Below are 9,838 nucleotides of genomic sequence, written 5' to 3'. Positions count from 1 at the left end.
CACAAGTGAATAGGATGCTCCAGCAGCATTTCGGTGCCCAGTAGTTGGCCCAGGTGATCACGTTTGGTGTCAGTATTGCCAAGACTTAAGGACTGTCTTATGTTGCTGGTGCTGCCTCCAGGCCTCAGAAGTCTGCCAGCCTCAGCATCACAGCATTTCTATCACCCTGCACCCAGGAGCTGTCAGTACTCTTATCAGCGTTATCTGCACAACCCCTGGAGCGCCGTAGGAAGGATAGTTATGACAACAGAGAGCTGTGAAGGCTTAGACCCTCCAGACATGTCGTGGTACTTTCCTCCTGGTTGGGCAGCAGGACTCAGCCGCTTGCCCAGGGGCGTGGGAAGAGGCTGTGACAGAACACACAACTGAGCCAATCTCTCAGGATTTCGGGCAGATCAGATCAGTAGCTGCTCTGCCCCGAAGTATTTATTCTGCAGGGAAGGCGGTGGGAATAAAACATACCTTAAAGCCTTGTTAAAAATACACGCCATGAAGACAGCTCCCCTCTCAGGCTAAAACTGTCTCCAGGGACGATCTCTGGGGAATGCCTGTGTAAGCAAAACACCCACCAGGGAGAAGGTTTCTCAGGGGGCGTGTCTGTAGGTGAGCGCTCCGCTAAGTGGAATGCCTGGGGAGAGCACGTTCCCGCATGATGTGCTGCCTGCCTCTGCCTTTCCCTAAATAGCGCATCCTGTCTTTGCGGCTCGGAATACGCTTGTCACAGAAAAGTCCGCACATGTAGGGTAGGACTTTCTTTTAGTTCATAGCCAGCCAGCTTGTAAAATCAGATTTTAAGCTAGAAACACCTTTTGAGCTAAGTCAGCTGCTTGTGAGTAGCTGCTCGGTGCCAGCTGAGCTGTGCCCAGAGCCTTTGCACTGCACATGGGCACAGCCAGTCACCCCTTATGCTTCTGCTAATATCCAGGTTTAAATGCCACTGTCATTCAACTGGCAATACAGTGACACAGCCACCTGCACCGGGCAGCCTTGCCATGTGGTGACACAGGAGCTGGTGTAATAGGGAAGGAAAACAAGGATTTTAGGAGGCCTTGACATAGGGAAGGCAAAGCACTACTGAATCAGTGACTGGGGGTGCACCCCTTGCTCCCTGCTGGGGAATAGGGGAGTCAGGGGCAGCAGCAGGTTTTGGAGATGGGGCAGCCAGAGAGCCCTGCAGCCTGCATGGCAGTCACAGCAAAGCATCCCTGTGCTGCTCAGAACAGCTCAGCCCTGCTTTCTGCTGCTGCTGAGACTGCTGGAGGGGAAAATTAGATTTGCCTTTTGTTCAGCCAGCCTCACAGAAAGCCTCGCTCAGTGGCTGGGTGAAGAGCAGAACCTGCTCATGGTGCCTGCACTTGAGTATTGGCTCAGCTGAGAGGGACCCCAGGAGCTGAACCTCTTCCTCTCACAGCTGGCTCTGAGAGTTCATGCTGGGGTAGAGTCTCCATGCCACAGAGACATCAGCCTCCCCCAACAGCTATGCCTGCTGCTCTGCTTGTGGTGGAGAAAGCCATTAAGGATGGCAGAGATCTGTGGGACCTGTGCTTTGCTAAAGGAGGCTCAGGACCCATGGTGCATGTGTGTACTTACTCAGCTGACTGCGGATGCCTCCCAGATATGCCCTGTTGTTGTCCCAGTTTCATCCCACCAGAGAGTATCATGGCACATCCTGACAGCAGGCAGCTAAAGGAGGAGGCAGAGTGCCTTCCTCCTCTCCTCACATTAACCATATTCTGTTCTGGCTGGTCACCCCAAAGGCAGCTCCAGTAACATTTTCTGTCTGAAAGGCACTGATGCTGGAGCAGCATTTAAATTTATGTTCCCATAAAATATTTTTTCCATAAAACATTTTTTTCATAAGCCATAGGACAGATTGGAATCTGACACGTTCAGCTGTCGCTGGATGAAGGGAAGAGCAGAAGTGACAGGAAATTTTTAGGAGAACTATATTAAACTCTGTGTAGGATTTTGATTTAGTAGTAACAGTAAAATGAAATTTCAGCTGATATTCCATTATCCTGTTTGCAGTGCACTCTAATAGCATCTCCATTCATAAAACAGTTCAGCTCCTGTTCTTTGGTGTTGATCTATTTGTTTTGCTCTAGAGCAGTTTCCAACACACAATTAATTCGCCTTCCTGCATACTTGTGTATTCAGGAAAGGGACAACACCTTTCCAGGCTGCCAGCCTTGTATTTGCGTGTTGGATCCTGAGAATGGAACCTCTCAAAAGCACATTTCATATGGGTGACCCTCTGCAAATGTCTTTGTGGACACTTGGCCAGATGTATTTGTTCCCCCATCTTCTGGACTAGTGGGGTGCAGTGTGAACAGATAGGCAATGAAAAGAGAGAAAATACAAAAAGCTGGGCTAGGAAGAGGGCAGGGGCTCAGGAGGCAAACACATTTTCTGTTTCCACCTGACCAGGTGCCAATGACCCATTACAAGTGCGTGACTTGCCTGGTTTTGCAGAAATCACGGTATGCAGCCTCACTGGAGGCTTGCAATGCCTCTCCCACTAAGCCTGGCTTGAACTGGAAATCTTTTGTTCTTTTTGGCTCTGCCCTCACTCACAGAAGTCAGGCTGTGCAGCCGGCATCCAGGCAACTGTGAAGCATCTGCAGATACAAAAGCAGAGGTGCCATGTCCTCACTGCACTCATTCCTGAAAATTTCATCCCTTCTTTTTGGAATTTATAATAATGGGCCTCACTTTTTACTGATATTTTCTTAGGAACTCTGCAAGGTGAAGGCAAAGCACTACCAAATCCCAAGGGTATAATTTTACCCCTACTTTCTGGTGGCATTATAGATAAATCACCCTTTAGAGTGAGTTCAGCCCCATTTGTCTCCCTTCTCCACGCCCTTCCTATCAGATACTGGAACGCCTCAGCCTCCTTCCCTGTCTCCCAGCTCTTGCAAGATGTGCAGCTTCTTGCAGGAAGCCTCTCTACACCAGCGTTAAGTTACTAAGCAGCCGAGATAAAAGGTTCCCACCTTCATAAATAATCCATGTGGGCCAAATGGCTTGTGCTTGCTCGACAAACTCATGCATGAGAAACAGAAAGGGAAGAGACAAGCACTAACCCAGCAAGGAAAATAACCACCTCACGCCAATAAAGGTGGAAAGGAGATTCAGAGAAGCAAGAGAACAAGAGTAGAAAACAAGGAGATGAGCACCATCAAACACTTATTTTGTCTTTATTCACAAAGTGTCTGGAGACTGGTTTTGATTTAGCTAATTTACTCATTACAAGGAAGTTACCAGAGCAGCCTGGTACCTGCCAGCCCCTGGGTGACACTCAGCCCACACCTCTGATGGGTTTGCCCATGGTCATTTGCTGGTGTTGGAGGGATGTAGATGTGCAACCAGCATCAGAGGGACTGGTGAGCCCAGCATCAGTGGTCCCACTGCAAACACAGGGTGTGCAGCCCAGCAGTCACAGCCCAGGCAGCCTTTCTCAAGGGCTGCTGTACAAAGGGCAGCTCAGCTAAATGGGCTGTCCTGCAAATTAAGTTTCTGGGTAAGTTTGCCATTATAGAACAGCAGGACTTCAAGCTTCCAGAGCAGATGCCACACCTGTCCTTTGCTTCTCTGGCACCTGTCAAACACAGAGGCCCATCACTATGTGACAGGGGTGAATCCCTTCTGTTTGATAGGTTCTATGTCTAATAACTCTGCCTTGGGAGAGGAGCTCACTAGCCAGCACAGCAGACCCATTGGTGTTGGTACATCAATGTCCTTGAAGAAGGTGTCTGTGCCAAGAATCAGAATTGCACAGTAATGACAGTAACCTTTTCAGATGACAGAGCTGATGGTGAGCACAAATAGTGTCCCTGTGCTCTTTCTCTTAGGATGATCCAAAGACATTGGTAACGTGCAGATAAGGCAAAAAATACCCATTTGTGCCTGATTCACCACTGAGAAACCTCTCACTCGGAGCTGGTGCCAAACTTTTAAAGGGAGGCTTAATCCAGGGCAATGAGTCAGGTCTGGCACAGTTAGCTCAGGAGGTGTCAATAAGGACTTTAGGCAGGTACAAGTCCACCTCTGCTGTTTGTAAGCACTGGACAGAAACTGCTGCCACAGGGAGAGTGCCAGGCTGTAGACTTGCCACTCCCTAAATTACTGCATTCCTTCGACTGAACACAAGACCTGGGCCTGGCTGTCAAGCCTTGTTCCTTGTTCACAGGTGACCCTGGAGTCGGTACCAGATGCAGAAGGATGCATAGAGCAGTGCACAGGCTCCCTCCTCATGACATGCACCTCTTCCTGTCCTTGACAAGCTTTTGTCCTATGATTATGAAACAACCACATGTCACAGCCACAAAGCAAGAGAATGCAATGGCATCCCCAGTGCTTTGGAGATGAACAGAGTTCAGCAATTCATTTATTTAAATTGCCCAACTGACTGAGGAAGGGGACTATTCCCTCTGGTATACAAGCACAAACCATCTCACACAGCCATTCTCCTTGTGTCCCAAGCCAAACCTCCCTGACCTTAGCTGTGATCAGGCCATCCCAGTTTCTTAGACTGTTTTGTGAAGCTGAACACAACAGATTTTGGCCACTGGAGTAGTGATGAGTTCCTGCTCCTTGAATGCAGTAAAAAACTGCTGCAGACACAAATTTTAAAAAGTGGGAGAGAGGATAGCATCAAAGCAAATTCATGCTCCTGCTCTGAGTAACTGTTTTCTCAGCTCTAGGATTTAATAAGAACAAGGGGGATCACTAAAAGGGATGAAAGGAGAGCTCCCAGAGTACAGACAGTGACCAAAGGAGTGAGTGAGTGAGTGAGTGAGAACACTGGATTCCTTGGGAGATAAAGTTTCATTGCTATGGAATCAATCTTCTGAGCTTCTCTTTGCAATTTTGTCTCATCTGGTGCCTCTCGAAATCAGTTTCCATTTGTCTGTCTGGTGCTAATTTTCCCTCATTTGCTGCATTGAAGCCATCATTAGAGGCACAGAGTGCCTGCAGTGCCTTTTTTCCCCCTTTCTTCAGTCACTCTCCTTAATATCTCTTGGTTTGTTAGCTCAGCTATCACTCAGTGGCAATCAGATGCTGCTGGTCTGATCTATCTGCCTCTGGGTGCCCCATCCCTCCAGTTCCCAAGGACACATTGCTGCCTGGGGTAGTTGCCTGGGGCAAGGGCCAGGGAGGTGCTTTAGAGCAATTGCCAACTTTTATCTGCAAGTTTTACAGCCCTTTCTGAGAGATGTTTGATATCTTTCTTGATTTCCATTTCAATTAGCTAATGGAAGTAACAGATAGAAGAGGAAGGGTTTGGACAGCATTGAAAATGTCCTCTGAGCTTCTGGTCTTTGCCCTCAAGGTGATTCAGGGTTTGTTTGGAGTCAGAAGCTGGCTCTCAGCTGTTGGCTTACAAAGAGTGCTACCTCTGCCCCCAGGAAGTGGATCTGTCCCTGCAGCCAGCAGCACAAATCCTCATGTCTGTTCCATATCCCTCTGGTGCTCGAGCACTCCAAGAGGTGCATCTCCCTAGGGACATGCCCCACCACAACATCCTCAAGCAGACGGCAGCCCCAGACCTTGCTTGCACACCCGTTCCTCCCGCTTGCTGCCAGATCACTTGGCAGTGAAAAGCCTGGCTGGGCTCTGGTGCACGATCTGCCCCACTAAGAGAGCACACACTGCGGGATGTGCTGGGTACGGGGGCCGTGTCATTTGCAGCCCCATCCTGCAGCGTGGGAAGCTTGCCCTGGTGCCTGTCAGCAGCTCTGCTGTGCCAACAGCTGCCCCAGAAAAGCAGCTGAGCAGAAGAGCCCGGCACCACTAGCAGCAAGAGCAGATTGCTCCGGAGCGTGGCACGGTGCTCATCCCTGCTGTGTGCTGTGGTGGAAACGGCAGCGCTGCTCCTGCTCTGCCTCAGCCGCAGCCAGAGAGGCCGCACACCCACAGAGGTACCAGGGCGCTGTCACCAGCAGCTGCCTCCAGCAATGAACCTCTGCACATCTTCACTCCTGGGCCATGGGAAGAGCTCTGATCAGTGGCAGGAGGCTGTGCTGGAGGTGTGCGAGGCTCTGTGGTGGCAGGAATTTCAGGCTGAGTAAAGGATCGTTCATGGAAAGATGTGGTGGGCCCACCCCTCCCTTCACTAGACAGACAACCAACACACAAGCATTGGTGCTGGGAAGGGGGTGGTCTTGGCTCTGTTAGGCAAACCAGTAAAGTCAGCAGCCAGTGAGACAATCTGGGAGAGGTTTTACATGGCTGGAAGTTCTCAGGCCACTCTACAAATGGGTGATGGACCCCCAGGCAGGCAAGGCAGCCTTTATTTGAGCAGGCTTCCCAAACCACATTTCAAAGAGGATGCATAGTCTTAGCTCAAGCTTGCCAGCAGCTCGTGGGTGCTCTGGATGGCTGTTCAGTGCTGTTTTCCACAACCTTTGCCAACTGAAGCCACTTCAAGTGAACAATATATTCCCTACAGGAATGCAGGGCCAGGACTGGAAGCCAGGTGCACTGTGAGGGACTGAAGCCCTGATGGATTCCTGCGCTTGTGTCAAGCGCCTCACTGACCCTCTGTCTGTGGCATCCTCAAGAGGCTCAGATCCAGGAGTGATTTCTCCATCTGGGAGGACTGCATTGCAAAACAGGTTGCAAGCTAACGAAACAGCCTGGGAGGCTGGGCTCCAAGAGATGGAAAACCCAGATTCACATGCTGAGCTGGCAGAAGAAGGTGGGATCACCCACTTCTACCAGTGACAGCTCCACAAACTCTCCCCCTGCTAGGACTGCATCCTGTCAACACAGGTATCAGGGGACTGCAACCTTAGAATCCTGGATAAAAACATTAGCACCCAAAGATGGGGCAGCAGCAGATCAATGCCGAGGTGTGATTTCCAAACCAAGCGTAAAGGATGCCTTGCTGCCCTCCAGCTCTGTAAAAATTTTCGAGTAGCTTTCAACTGGCAGAGTAACATTGTTCCTGGTCAGCTTTTTTTAATCATTTGTAATATTTCAAAAGACCTTAAATCAGATTTATCATCCAGGTTATTGGAGGGTATGACAAGTCTATTATGCGTTTCAATTAGTGCCTTCCTCCTTGTGGTAATGGTTCAAACATTTCTTCTTCTAGTTTCCTGGCCAATGCACCACTTTTAGGCTGAACTGGAAAGGTGACACTTTTGAAGAGGAAGCAGTAAATGTTCTCCAAACCATATGCTCTGAAAGTATTAAATATCAGAAAGTATTGTGTAAAGCTCATACTCTCCAACGTGTTCTCAAGTTTTTACAGATACCACACCTGCCATGTGTGGACAGAGTTTGTAAGACAGAAAACAGACCAATAAAAAGGTGTTAGGTGCAGATATTTCTCTGGAAAGCAAAGCAATTTCCAGCTTTCAGATGAAAGCTCAGTTTGTTCTCAGTCAGTTTGCAGATGACACTAAGTGTGGCGATGTTGATCTGCTGGAGAGTAGGAAGCTCTGCAGAGGGATTCTGGTCGGGCTGGATTGCTGGGCTGAGAGCAACAGTAGGAGATTGTGAGTCCTGCCCTTCAGTCACAACAACCCCATGCAGTGAAACAGGCCTGGGGAAGAGTGCTGGAAAGCTGTCCAGCAGAAAAGGACGTGGGGGTGCTGGTTGACAGTGGCTGAACATGAGCCCAGGTGGCCAAGAAGGCCAATGGCATCCTGGCCTGTGTCAGCAATAGTGTGGCCAGAAGGATCAGGGCAGTGACTGTCCCTCTGTACTGGGCACTGGTGAGGCTGCACCTCAGGTTCTGGTGTTTTATCACAGTTTGCCTCTCTAAATCCAGCTCTTTGCCCATTCTGACAATGTGTGCTTTGACAATGTGTGTGACTGGCAAAACCCAGTCTTGGCTGAATTGCAAGATTTTTTTATGGACACACGTTTTCCCATAGCCTTTGAGTACCATAACCCTTAACTAATTTCCAACTGCAATTTAGCTGTGTTTGAACATAGTTCAAATTCCTCAGTGAGAAAAGATGAAGAACACAGTCTCCAGAATATCTCATCACTTTCCTTTTCTGGAAATTTTTACTTATGGTAAGTGCTAGGAATTCAGATCATCATTTACTGGTAGGTCTGTATCACTGCTAGTAATTTCCTATGTTCCTTTTGCAGTGAGAATGTGGTGCATCTAATAACTGCTCATGCAGATACAAAAAGCTTTTCATGGTGGTAAAAGCAGGAATTAATGTTAATGAGTGTGCTGTTAGCAAGAAGTACTATTGGTGTTAGGCTCACGCCTCACCAAATGCAAAACTTGTTTGTTAAGCAGATGCCAGTGTTAACAGCCAAATTCTCTTCCCATGGATAACTTAGTGTTAGTTAAATGTACCATTAAAAATGACCATTTAAAATGTTAATGAAAGGAGGGGTTGTACTTGCCAGGGTTTACCTTGTCTTCTTTTTAGCCTCAGCTTTAAGGTGGTAGAGGTAGAAAAGCAAAGACATCTTTTCCAAGAGTGTTCAGAACACACACTGAAAGAGGTGAAGCCCTGGTAGTGCTGGTGTCATTCATGTACAGCACCACAAACCCGGCCTGTTTCCACCTCAGTGACCAGCCAGTAAAGCTCAGTACTGACCTTAGCATCCATAGAGCACAGTGGTACCCCTGCCCTGGCACTCTGGCCACCAACTCTGCTGTGATCCTCCGTGCTGCACTTCCTGGCTCTCCCAGCACCGTGGAAAGGAACGATGGTGATGGAGGAGAGTTCATATCCCATTGCTTCTCTTTGGTCTCACATAGCAAAGGTGTGGTAAGTGCTACTCGCGTTCATGTTCACTGTCCTGCTTGCACCTCGTGCTCAGTGATGCACCTCTGCTTAGCCCACTGTTTGTGCTGAGCTTCTGACAGCTCCACTTTTATTTAATTTCATGCCATTTAAGAAACAAGTCTGTACTCTACTGGAAACCAGGCTTACATCGTCCTATGTGTTATGCTCCAGAAACAAAATTAGGTATAACTTTTCATAGAATATACCCCTGTTTTGTATGCAGGTCTCGAGTCTCTGCCCCAGTGAACTGTAAATAGGCAACAGGAGAGACAGTGGAAGGTGACAGAGGGGCAGTGAAGGCACCATATAGGTGTGAACAGAGCAAAACCAGAAATACGAAGGCCTGGTTTTCATGCTCTAGCAGTGACCGAGGATGAGACCACCTTTCAGAGCTCCCTTTCAGAGCTGCAGCCAGGCTCTCCTGCAGCCCAAGCTGAGCCTGACCATGTGCAGCCTCGTGCTGCTGCCCTGGTGCTGGGTGCAAGCACACGCTTGCCCTGTGCAGTAGCACAGTTAGCTGTGTCCCTGGGGGACACCAGGAAGTAGAGATTCTCGCACTGGGAGAAGGACAGTGATGCCAGGCTGTGAGAGACAGGTGGCACTTACATGCTGAAGAGAGCCCCCATTGTGGTTATTTGGCTGTAGATGTCCGGGGTTTTCCAAAGCTCACATTTAAAATGCCCAGGTGCTGCTTTCTCCTTCGACCAGGTTTTTCCTGTATCTTGGTTTCTTCACCCCTTTGGCTGTTTTTCCTTGTAAAATTGCCCAGACTACTCTGCTGCCCTCTCCCTCCTGCTCCCTTCTAACCTATTCCTTTCATGCCTGCTTGTGCCCATAGTACAGGACTCCTGCCCCTCTCCCCCTTGTCCCAGCTGCCCTCATTCCAAGCCCCATGACCTCTCCATTCCCTTGCTTCCCCACTCCCTCCTTGTCATAATGCCTGGCCTTTCCAGTGCTGCATCCTGCTGTTTTCTGGCCAGCATTTCCTGCCTCTTTCTCCACCACCCTCCTTCTCTCTGTCCACCATCTCCACCATCATGCTGTCTTTTGGTGCTCATGTCCTGTGCTTG

Source organism: Corvus cornix, chromosome 1, assembly GCF_000738735.6.
Source record: "Corvus cornix cornix isolate S_Up_H32 chromosome 1, ASM73873v5, whole genome shotgun sequence".
Lineage (NCBI taxonomy): Eukaryota > Metazoa > Chordata > Aves > Passeriformes > Corvidae > Corvus > Corvus cornix.
This window is presented reverse-complemented; position numbering follows the sequence as displayed.